We start from the raw sequence: 12,991 nt of genomic DNA, 5'->3' as shown, positions 1-12,991 counted from the left end.
AGTAGCTTGTACTTGATACAAATTAAGATATAATTTATCCTTATTTAAATGATTTTCTACTAGACGTAAGGTATGAAGATCCAAATTACAGAAAGATCCCATACCTGTAATGTTAAATGGGATCAGGAGTTTGTACTCTAAACAACATAAACACATTTTTTGTGTCCCAACCCATAGTACAAAAATCCCTTCTTTAAAGGGGACCCGTCACCCAAAAAAATTATTCAAAATCCTATTTTATCACATTAGTCAAGCAAAATGAACTTTAATTACACTGTATAAAATTATTTGAATCTTTTTTCCTTCAGTCTGGGAATTCATAATTATAGCAAGCAGACAGGAGCCATTTTGTAGACACTGTTATTAAGACAAGCCTTGTATCATCTCAGAATCTTGTTTGTGCACCAGAATGGGGGACCCAATGTCCATCCCCATGCCCTGGCTACACAATTAAACGGTGAAGAGAATGGGCGAAGGTCGGAAGAAGCAGTGACATCTAGGAAGTGCTGAATGGAAAGTGAAAGCAATTGCCCAGGGCATAGAGGAGGGGCAGACCATATTTGATTGACAAGTTTACAACAGATATGAATGCTTTAATAAAATTGAAAAGGACTTTTATTATACAGATTTTTGTGTCTGGGTGACAGGTTCACTTTAACATAACTATGCTTTTAATAAAAGGCCATAGATTATATAATTCAGTCTTATTCTTGATATCTTTAGGACAGTTGTCCTCATGACTGCCACAGCTTCCACAAATGGAATCCGCATTCTCCATAGTGCTACTATACTTATTAAATCAAGAAAACAACTGCATCTGGGAATTGTTGGTGGAAATATACAGGTGATCTACTACTAAGGCTTAGTATGTTTGATGCTAAACAAGTTGCTGCAAATCCATCTATCCACATATTTCCGCTAAAGAAAAATTGTAATAATTAGAAAAATGAAGATATCATTCCTTTGGTGAGAACTGTACACTTGACTATGGGCCTGATTTATGAACCCTCAATTGTCCAAGTTTGTGCAATCGATTGTGTTGGCTTGCTGCCAAACTGGATTAAAAAACAGAAAACTATTTGTAATTTTAGGAACTCACTCACAGTTTCTGCACGTGACGAATGAACACAGACAGTCAAGGGTCATAAATCATACCCTAAATATCATACAGACATCCAAGTCTATGAAAACCTGCAGAATCATATCAAAGTGAGAAGTGTATTTATGCCTCAGAGCAACATACACATTTTCATTTCTTCAAATAATTACAACTAGATGCCTAAGGTAGTTTGGGCAGATTTTGCAGCAGAATGACACAGCACACAAAGCATACCATTTGTTCACCCTTCTAGCTAATTCCCATGATATAGATGTTTTAATAAATGGTTTGAGAAATCCTTGTTGTAAAATTAAATGCAAAACTCAGTTGTGTTTTCTCTCCGTATAACACTAACTTGGATTTTCTATGGCAGTGTAACACTTGATGTGTTAGACCATAATACAATTACTTAATTAAAAAATAGACAACACACAAGTAAAGACATGGCATATGAATGCCTGTATCTAGGCCAACGCATTGATTCTGGGTGCAGGCAAGGAAAAAGGCCCTGTGTGGCATTAGCTAGACTGTGCACCTATCCCAATAATACATTTAGCTGTAACATTTTCCCGTAGTACGCTCTTTAAATCACTGTGTATTATCTATCTATGTATACAAATTTAGTAACATAGTACATTCAGTAAAATACCCATGTATCATTTCCAGGAGGTTGGATGTAAAGTGGTGTAACATTATCTATTCTGATGGTGTATACTGCATCTGTCTAATATAAGTAGCCCTCTAAACAAGTAATGAATGTGCTTAGCAAATGCAAGATCAACAAGGAGGAAAAAAACATGTTTTTTTATGAAAATATAGTCATAAAATTAGAATAAACAGGAAAAGATACATGTACATGTGATAAAGTGTTATGTCTGAAACAGTTATGTCAGCGTCTCAATAATAAAATTGTCCACTCTTATAAGGCTAAGTGGTCTTCGGAACTGCTTCTATTCAAGATATTTATACAAAATTCAGTTTTAGAATCTGTACTTTTTTGCAGTATTCTGATTTGGCTAACTAAAGTTTTCAGTAACAAGCATGGGAAATACACACCCTAAATAATAAATGAGGTGCCAATCCACTGGAATCAGCCCAAAAACAATCCCAATCCATTAAACCATCCATTAAACAAAAGAAGCCAAGGGATTGCACACGCCAAATTTAAAAATATTCTTTTCTTTTGTTTAATGAACTAAAGTTTTCAGCTGAAGTCATAAAAAACTGTAAAGCTCCAGGCAAAGCTCCAAACAACTGAATGCAATCATTTTTTTTTCACAACTGATACCATTTTTTATTCTTTTCCAATCGAAATATGAATTTAGGGTTCATGCTCAGCCAAATGTTTACACTTATTTTTTTTTTAACTAGAGGATTAGGTGAAAAATCAAAGTAAGAAATGATAATGGTAGCTCTTTAAATACACCCTGCAGTTAGAACTTGCTAAGTAAGGCCCATTGTGATTTATGGTGCTGGTGCTAAAAGGGTGCCATTAGAACTCTTGCACCCACCAGCAACACTTTTACAAAGAGAAAAAGCCTCAAGGCTTGAACACGAGAGCCACTATTTTTAGTAAGAAAAGTCTTTTAACTGAGGATTTTAGCACTGAGGTGTGACTCGCACGTGGGTAATTAATGAAGGAAAATAACTACACCTCTCAAGTATCATTAATTCCTGTGATTTAACCCTCGAATACCCATATAATAACTTCCTTGAGCTATACTCTCACATCTTCGTTTTGTGAATGTGTACTTAAAAACTTCCTCTTCCTTTTTCTCTATAATAACTTGATTCCAACTAAGATTTAAGTAATCCTTATAGGAAGTAAAACAAACCTATTGAGGTTATTACGTTTAAATGATTTTTTAGTAGACGTTTAGTAGATATGGAGATCTAGGTCGTGAGCATTCTGGATGACAGTCCCATATATATATATATATATATATATATATATATATATATATATATATATATATATATATATATATATATATATATATCTCAAAACATGTTTCTTCTGTATTTTATTGAAGGTGTACATGGTGGTGGTCTTCAATTGTGGTATTAGGAGTGCTCTACCCTCATTAATACCTATCAATCTAGGCTTGATTAAGGCCCAGTAGGGCCCGAAACGTTGCCCTTGTTTTGTATGTATATGGGCTAAATAAATCACTAAAGATTTTGCATCAACTTCAGAGTGCTACTGGATTTCTTCTTATGATGGTGGTCTTCAGGCTGGAGTTTTCAGATGTAGATTTATAGTTGAATAAAAGCATTGATCTTCAAATTTTACTTCAAAATTCCCTTCCAGTTGAACACCCCCTTAAATTACTTTGATTGCCTCACCCCTCAGGGCAGCCTCAACCTTTGCTCTACAGGATTTGTATGCTACAGTTCAGAAACTGTAATATGAACAAACATAATAACAATAAAAAAAGATCTTGTTCTCACCACACACTCGTATGTTTAAGAAATATGAGGACTATTTCAAAAATAACTTTCTAGAAAAGCACAATGTCCTTATAGTCCAAACAGGTTGCAACACAACAAAATTGGATTTAATCTATTTATTGTGAAATTCACTGAAAATAGTCTGCGAGTAAATGGCCAATAACAGTCTCTGCCAGCCGCAGCATGGGGATATCTAGAAATAGCACACAAAATAGATGTAATCTAGTTAAAGAATATGTCCAGCTGCAAAGTGATGATAGAGTATAGGGTACAAAGGAAACAGGAAACCATCCACTACGCTGAGATCGCTCCCAATCTTCAGAATAGAACACTAACCACTTTAAGAAAAACAATTAATGGCACCAGTGACTTAATGGACATTTACCTGATCGATTCTTGTTCTTTCAGAGCTGAGAATACATGAAGGAATCACAAAGATGAGCGCTGACTCACATTACCATCATGCTTCATCCTGAAAAAAAGTAATAGGAATACATTAAAGTGCTGTTGTTGCCCGGTAAAACCATTTTGGTTGCAGTTATAGTATATGCATGCCCTGGTTATTAGCAAGACTCTGTAATTGTTCACTTACATATATGAGCCTAGGTCAGTCTGCAGAGTGAGATTTCTAAATTTGTCATTTCATAATATGGAAAGGAGCTGCCGCATTGCTTTTTCTACCATGCTTAAAGGGCTAGTAACACCAACAATTTACAGGATTTGACATACATGTTAACTTAATGCATTGTTAACCAGCAGATGCAAAAATTTTGCTTTGGGAACTGTAATTGTAAATTTTGCTTTGGGAACATCAAAAAGACCAGGTCATATTTGGGGTGAAAAAGCTGCCCTAGATAATCTGCAGACAACCACTGCAGTAGAGAAAGACGTTTCTAAAAAAAAAAACTATTTTCTAAAACATTGGCTTTAGTAAGATATAGGTCCTTTATCAGGAAACTCATTTTCCAGAAAGCTCAGAATTAAAGGCTGTCTCCCACAGACTCAAATTTAGCCAAATAATCAAAATTTTTAAACATAATTTCCTTTTTCTCTGTAATAATAAAATAGTACCTTGTACTTCAAACTAAGATATAATTAATCCTTATTGGAGGCAAAATCAGCCTATTGGGTTTATTTAATGTTTATATGGTTTTCTATGAAGATCCAAGTTAAGGAAAGATCCATTATCTGGAAAACCCCAGGTCCCGAGCATTCTGGATAACAGGTACAATACCTGTATTGAAACTATCCAACTACCAATGCTAGAGATTGTGAATGTATCCCCATCAAACCTTGCGCTAATATTTTTTTACTCCCCACCCACCAAATGTTACATACACGCTGACATGATTAATTCTGCAATCCATGCAGATCAGGAACAGCATGTTGCAGTGTCAGACCTGTACATAGCAATGGGCTAGTTGGTGGACTAAAAAATAGAATGATGAGGGTTTTCTAGAGCTACTGGCATGAATCCTGTGATAGATAGAAATGTATCTGTATCTATTAAAGTGGTGATAAATAGGGGTCATGTGGTGTTTATACCTCTCAACATGGATAAAAATATTTCTATTACAACATGGGATCAATGTTTCCCAGAAATACTTAATCTGCAGTTGCTGAACAAGCAGACATCATTTACATGTATATACAAACATTTTTAGTTATATGGGGTACAGAGCCATTTACTTACATTTCATAGTTAACCTCCAAATGAAACAGTCCCCTAGAGACCTTATTATTTTGAAGAACCTTCAAACAATGCAATACTCAGACAACAGCATAAAAAGCAGTACAAAATTCATATTATCAGTAGCTAGCGGGTTAAGTATAATCAAGTTTCAAAGCTGGACAACGAGTAAAGAGGAAACCCAATCTATGTTTCTCATTTATACACAACATATCTTCACCCATAATTATTGGCTGCAGTACAGACAGCAGCGGCCACAGAAAAATTTACAAGAGTGCTCAGAAGTATCCAATTAAATGTTAAGTAATAAAAATGGCTGGCTCATGCAATGTGCGCAATCTTGTTAATGTCACCATCTTTAGGAAAAAGATATTTAATAGCTAGAGATGGAGAACCTCTTGGAGGATTATGTGCATCACGTTTAAAGAGAATCTAAACTGTGGCAGATATTTAATATTTCCTTTTCAGAAATGGGTTGTATTTTTTTTTTAATTATAAATAAATAGATAATTAAAATAAATAAACAACTGTAATGGAAAATAACATTAAACCTGATTCTATAGTACTGCGCGGGTCCATTTTTTGGGACCCGTACCCGACCCATACCTGCAACACGGACCCGCAATCCACATTCTTACCCGATTGGAACCGCTACCCGACCCTACCCGCAGGAACCTTATCCGCAACCCGGACCCGCAACCCGCTGACCATCAAGAATCAGGACGTGCTGACATTGTAAACTGGAAGTGACATCATCGGAAGTAGACATGATCAGAAAAAAAGGAGTAAAACAGGAAGTGCTGTCATTGTAAACCGGAAGTGACGTCATTGGAAGTAGATGTGACCAGAAAAAAGGAGTAAATATCTCTATTGAGAAGACCCGCGGCCCGACCTGCGATCTGCAAAACCGCCGACCCGCATTTTTACCCGCACCCAGAACTTCTCCCCTCAACCCGCAAGGCACCGCAGGTTTTTGCGGGTAACCCGCGGGTACCCGACCTGCTGCAGGACTCTACCTAACTCCACTGTAGACCAGAGAAATCTCTTTATAATAGTGACAGTTGCCCTTTTAAGAAGATTAGCACTAAAATACAGCTCATTACAGAGGATACATTTATACATTCTCTGCTATATATAGGACAATGTCCACATTGGTGTAACCAAAGAAGCGCCATAAAGCATCTGCTCATCATGTCACAATCTAAACTTCATGCAAGCTTTACACAGTAAAGAATAGAAAAGTCATTAAAGAAACATGCAATAAAGGGATTGTTTGGAGAGCTAAACATGGAAATATTTCTTATAAATAGAATCCTCCCTGTTGTATTCTTCTCTCCATGCTAAAACAGTTTGTTCTTATATCTAATACCATATAAGCATTGTTCAGAAGGCTGCAGGGGCCCATAGTTCTGTGCGTTCTGTACTTCCTTCTTATTCTAAATACAACCGAGGGCATTCCTAGCAGATCAGAGCAAATAATGATTGAAAACAAGATACTATTTCTTGACCTTCCTTTAAGACACAACATTGTGTATATATAGTTCTGCTGAGTAGCATGGCAGCACACTTAATACACATCTGTTTGGAGAATTAGAATATAATTAAAAATCACAAGCAATGTTTAAAATGGGGCTTCTGTGAATGATTAGCACTGCTCGCAATGTAACATCATTCGCTGGCGAGCATTACATCGCTAAGCAAATGTTTAGCGTTAACACCTGCTCTGGAGTTCCCTTAAATATTTTGTGAAATTTTATTACGTACACTGCGAATGTTCGCAAAAGCAATTTAGTCGCAAACTTTGTGAAGACGTCCTTGAGGTCTGTAATAAGGCAGTAAACATGGTCGCTAACATTCGCAACCTTTTTTTCGCTAACGAAACACATTACATTATCCCATTAGACTGCTAATAATACAGGTTGTGGCATCAAAGCAGTAAGAATTGCTGCAAATTCATTTATATAGCACTGATGTGTTTTACACAGGCTTTTCATTCACTTCAGTCACATTTTCTTTATTTAAAGTACCTTGTGAAACAATTCTTTTTCACAGTATCTTTCATTATCAGAGTTTAGTACTTCCTGGGCAAGATGCCTGAGGGCAGGGGTCATGAGACCACAGGAAACAAATCAGTAGGGTGCTCTCAAATAACATATGTAGATTCTCCAATTTCTACCATAACATTATTTTTGTTTACTACCCCTAAGCTTCATATAAATGGATCCTCTGGCAGTAAATGGTCACACAATCTCTTTGTGCAAAAGCCTCAACAAATATAATTACCCAGGTTCTCAGTGACCCAGAGGAACAGAGAACATAGGGGTTAGAAGATGCCCTAATCCATGTGGAAACTCTTCAAACAGAAAAGGCTCACAATCACTTCCACCGTGTTCTCTTATTCTGGTTCTGTCTTTGTTGGATAAAGAAAAATTGCTCCACAAAAAGTATCAAATGTATCTTAGCGCATGGCAATAGTGAGGGGAGTATTTGCTAAAACTAGAATTTATCTTGTGAAAAAACATTGTGACAACATGCATCAATTCAAATTATATGACTTTTTCGAATAGATGCTCTGAAAACTCTACTTTATCGAATTGTCGCTGTAACAATTCAAATTTATCTGATTATCAGAGCGGATCATGATTTCAAGAAACATCTTTATAGAGATCTGGCATTGACTTCTATATGACTTTTTCAGATTTGGATTTTTAGCAGCTGTGGGGTATAATTAATCTCTAAAAATTTGAGTTTTCCCCTTTAAAAACTTGAACAGAAAAATTTGAGCTTTAATAAAGGCCTCCCACAAACAGGTATGTAAAAGAACTGAGAACTTTTTTATAGGCCAAATTAAATAGATAACTACATAGCCTTATGCATTTCGTTCCCGTGGGCATTTACTCATAGGCTATACAAGAACACACACAGGTATACCTGTATACAGATGTGGCCTAAATAAAGTTCTCAGTTCTTTTACATGCCTGTTTGTGGGATCTGTGAGTGCTTGCCATTTTCTTCTTTGGTTGGATACCTCCACCTCGAGCTGTAAGTCTGGGGCATAGCAACCCAGGCCCCACACATTACTGGTGAGATAATAACCTTTTTAGGTTTTTACATTGGGACTTTCTCTTTACGTATTTAATAGGGATGCACCGAATCGACTTTTTTGGATTCGGCCGAACCCCCGAATCCTTCATGAAAGATTCGGCCGAATACGGAACGAAATCCTAATTTGCATATGCAAATTAGGGGTGGGATGGGGAAAACAGTTTTTACTTCCTTGTTTTGCGGCAAAAAGTCACGCAATTTCCCTCCTGCCCCTGATTTGCATATGCAGATTCGGTTCAGTCGGGCAGAAGGATTCGGACGAATCCTTCTGAAAAAGGCAGAATCCTGGCCGAAATAAATCAAAAATGATTTATTTTATTTACAAATTCCAATTTTCCTCCAGGTACTCTGGTTTCCTTCTACATTCCAAAAATATTTGACACTTAACTGTCCCTTGATAAAAATGACCATAGTGTGTATGAATGTGGTAGGGACCACAGATTTTAAGCTTCACCTTGGCAGGAATAATCTCTGCTGGCTCTATATAAATAGATAATAATAATACAGGTATGAGACCTGGTATCCAGAATACTTGGAACCCAGGGCTTTCTGTAAGGGGTCTTTTCGTCTACTTAAAAATAAATTTAACATTAAATAAACCCAATAGGCTTGTTATGCCTCCGTAAGGATTAATTATATCTTAATTGGGATCAAGTACAAGGTACTGTTTTATTATTACAGAGAATAAGGAATTTTTAAAAAAAAAAGTAAATTATTTGATTGAAATAGAGTCGAAGGGAGATGGCCTTCCATAATTTGTAATTTGTATAATTTCCATAATGTGTATCTTTCTGGATAACAGATTTCTGAATAATGGATTCCATACCTGTAATAATATCTTGCAATCCTGGAATTCAGTGAAAATCTAACAGAGACACCTGACAAAATAAAGGTATAATATACATTGCATTTAAAAGAAATAACAGGTGTTTAGGTATGTTCCAGGTACTCCATGTGACAGCTATTTAGAATACAGGGGGCAGATATTCTCTGTTGTCTTTCATCTTTTTTGTGGGGGCTGTAAACTGTTATGTGTGTAAAGGTGTAGAAGGGAGTAAGGAAATGCAAGAATACAAAAGGACAGAATACGTTTAAAATACACATATATAACTTTTATAACTCATCGTCGCTGACCTTAATAGTTACCGGTAAACCATTTTCAGAGCAGTCAATACAATTCAGAGCAGCCAGTACAATTGTTTGTACACAACAAGTTCTGCAGGCTCACTGTAGTAGTTTTCTGCTCTTTCATTAAACATGTGTTGTGTTTATGTTGCATGTTTGTGCAGCTGAGAATGTGTGTAATAAAACTACATTTACTATATATACTGTAAGAGACATGGACATTCAGCTGCTGCTAAAACACTTTCCTATTAGGAATAGATACAGTGAATTTATTCTCATACAAAAATACCTATGATGTTTTTGGGTTTTGCCTAGTCAACCCTAGAACCCTAAAGGCTATTTCAAAAGGAATGTCATTTGGGTTCATGAAGTAGGAACAAGGATCCACACAATTCCCTATAAATCCAATTCCCTGTATATCCCAGGTGACAGGTGAGGCTATACATGTATGAATTATGCTATATCATAATATCACAGAATGTTCCAGTCCACACTCCAGTGATGGAAACTGGCAACACATTCACCAAAGTTGATAAAGGTGTTCATTGGTTGATATGTGTTGGGCTGCTTTGAGCAGTCACAAAGATTAATTTTCTATGGGGTATTAGTACTCCACATTGCTCAGGAGCACACATCCTTACAGTTTTAACTAAAAAATCATAAAATCCCAATGGTTTAGCCCTTTTGCAAATCACAGATGGACAATTATTTTCTGTACTGGGAAGACAAGGTCCAGCTTGGAAAATAAACAGTTAATTTATAAATAACTGGTATTAGTTTAGCTCAGTAAAAGGTACTAATCATTAACAAATCCGTTTCTTTGTTTACAAATGAGAAGCTTAACAAGCCTGAGATGCTGAAGTTGCCAAGAAACAACTATCATCCTTTTAAAGTCATTCCTATACAATAACTTGTACAAAGGACAATTTAACACTTAAAGAGAAACTGTATCCCCTATACGATTATATAAAAATATATCACACAAAACAGCCCATATGTAAAACCCTGCTTCATCTAAATAAACAATTTGTGTGACATTGGGTAATCCTAAACAGAAAATTGCCATTTTAGAGTCGCCCCCGGAGATCATACGATTCACGGTACACACAGACAAACCAAGGGCACACATACGGTACATATTAGGTCACATGAGCTACTGTAACTAATGGACAAAGGTCTCATTTTTATACCCACACTTTTCCCTGTTACAATTGGAGCTGCAGTATTTCTGGGCAGGTGATCTCTGAGGCGGCACACAGACCATCACAAGATGGTGGCTCAAGGTAAAAGATGTAAAATTATGTAAAAGATGTATATATTCCAGTTTGCTAAGATTCTTTAATAGACCATTTAATATGATATAAACTATCTGTTGCTTAAGTATTCATTCTGGATATATAGTTTTCCTTTAATTTTGTATGCAATTCCAATAGATAGATCACACCAAAACCCCAACTTTCACCTTTTTTAAGCCAAGACCGTTTTCTGCCTGCTGACAGACAGACATATTTGCCTTTCTTGACCCTCATTTACATGAACATCTGTTGCAGCAACCCACAAAGTCATTTGATTGAGCTGGCTTCTCATCCCTTTTAGCTCTGTGCTAACGCCAAAGCTTGCAGCCATCTGGCTGCTTCTCAGAAGGAGGAAAATATGATTTCTTTTTTTTCTCAATCTTTTCTTTGTTTTTGTATGTGTATGTTTTGAACTGTTATTTATAAAGGGAAAATACGAAGACAGCTTGTTAAGAATAAGACACACAACTCTTTGACAACTACACTATAAGGAAAGTAACAGAAAAGAGCGTGTGGCTCTACTGCCCCAACACTACTGATGACCTCACAGTGAAAATAAGACGGATGTTTTTTCCTCTGTAACTCCCCTACCAGCAATACAAATCAAGTCTATACATAGCCAGACACTAATATTTTCTACATGGGTTTTGAGTCTGTATCTCACATGTGGGAATAGAAAGTCAGCTATTAAAGTACCTGACCTACTGATATTACCAGTTAAAAATAAAGTATCTGCTACACGTGACAGGGTTTAACTCAGTGCAGACCATGAAGAAGAGTTTTGAAGGAGGCAGATGTCAGTGGGTGTTACCATGTTTCCTACTGCCGTGTATTTAGTTACAACACTGTCATTAAGAAGAGTTAAGATAGTAGTAAGCACACAGCCTAGTTCACACTTTCAGGGTCCACAGTGGTCACTTACCAATCAATAACCAACATGAACATTTACTAATCAGATAGAACTTCTTAAAATTTTTCAAATTAATTGATTTAAACATATGCAGATAAACCTTTGAAGATTCCTTTACTACTACTACTTAAGGTACAACTACATGGCCGATTTCAGCGCGATTGTGCCGGATCCGACTCTCTGCGCCAAAAAGCAGAAGTCAAGTCAGATGCAACGGAAAACATTTCAAGCAACTGGAACGTTGGATGGTGTTGCAGCGTTTCGTTATCCCACTGCTACTATAGGTGTCATCTCTCCCTACTATCCCACAGCCACAGTCCCTACCAGAGACTATTATCCCACTGCTACTATAGGCACCATCTCTCCCTACTATACCTGCTATCCCACATTCACAGTCCCTTCCCAGAGACTATTATCCCACTGCTACTATAGACACCATCTCTCCCTACTATACCTGCTATCCGACAGCCATAGTCCCTTCCCTGAGACTATTATCCCACTGTTACTAAACGCACCATATCTCCCTACTATATCTGTTATCCCACAGCCACAGTCCCTTCCCAGAGATTATTATCCCACTGCTACTATAGGCACCATCTCTCCCTACTATACATTCCTATTCCACAGCCACAGTCCCTTCCCTGAGACTATTATCCCACTGCTATTATGAGCACCATCTCTCCCTACTATACATTCCTATCCCACAGCCACAGTCCCTTCCCTGAGACTAATATCCCACTGCTACTATAGGCACTATATCTCCCTACTATACCTGCTATCCACAGCCACAGTCCCTTCCAGAGACTATTATCGCACTGTTACTAAAGGCACCATCTCTCCCTACTATACCAGTTATGCCACAGTCCCTTCCCAGAGGTTATTATTCTACTACAAGGATAGTGCCTATTGTAGAACTCCACATTCAATAAACCCCTAGATAAAAGTGCCACTAAATGTAAGGGTATTTATGCTTTACTGTGTTTGCTTTCATTATAGAAGAGTTCATTGGTATTTTAAAATATTCACAAGCAGATTTGATGCAGTTAAATATTACATTGGGAAGAAGTTAAAAGATAATAGATCTATATATCAGAATGCTCAGCTTTTTAAGCAAAGGCAAAATAGCTATAATTGAAAGAGAGGGAGAGCAGCATCTGGCTTTGCAGGAAATATGGTATAGATTAACCTTCCGGAGTGGAAGGTACAGCCCTAATGAGTAGTCTTTAAATAGCACTGCCTGATACGTTTGTAACTCACAGGCAGATTCTTCATGCTGCTTCCAGGGATCAGTGGGCAATATGAGTGCCATCACACAT

At 36.9% G+C, this 12,991-nt stretch overlaps 1 protein-coding gene across 8 annotated transcripts in view; it reads right to left on the bottom strand.

The window, feature by feature from the left end:
* The window catches only part of pitpnm2.L (phosphatidylinositol transfer protein membrane associated 2 L homeolog), a 151,891-nt gene that overhangs the window by 125,724 nt on the left and 13,176 nt on the right, over positions 1-12,991 (bottom strand). For all 8 annotated transcript variants that reach the window (XM_018262960.2, XM_018262918.2, XM_018262943.2 and 5 more), the window contains exon 2: positions 3,936-4,022. The gene's annotated coding sequence lies outside the window, so the exon portion shown is untranslated. The remainder of the gene's footprint in view (positions 1-3,935; positions 4,023-12,991) is intronic.

The sequence above is a fragment of the Xenopus laevis genome, chromosome 1L (genome assembly GCF_017654675.1).
Source record: "Xenopus laevis strain J_2021 chromosome 1L, Xenopus_laevis_v10.1, whole genome shotgun sequence".
Taxonomy (NCBI): domain Eukaryota; kingdom Metazoa; phylum Chordata; class Amphibia; order Anura; family Pipidae; genus Xenopus; species Xenopus laevis.
The sequence above is the reverse complement of the archived record's forward strand: the minus strand, read 5'-3'. Positions and strand labels throughout refer to the sequence as shown.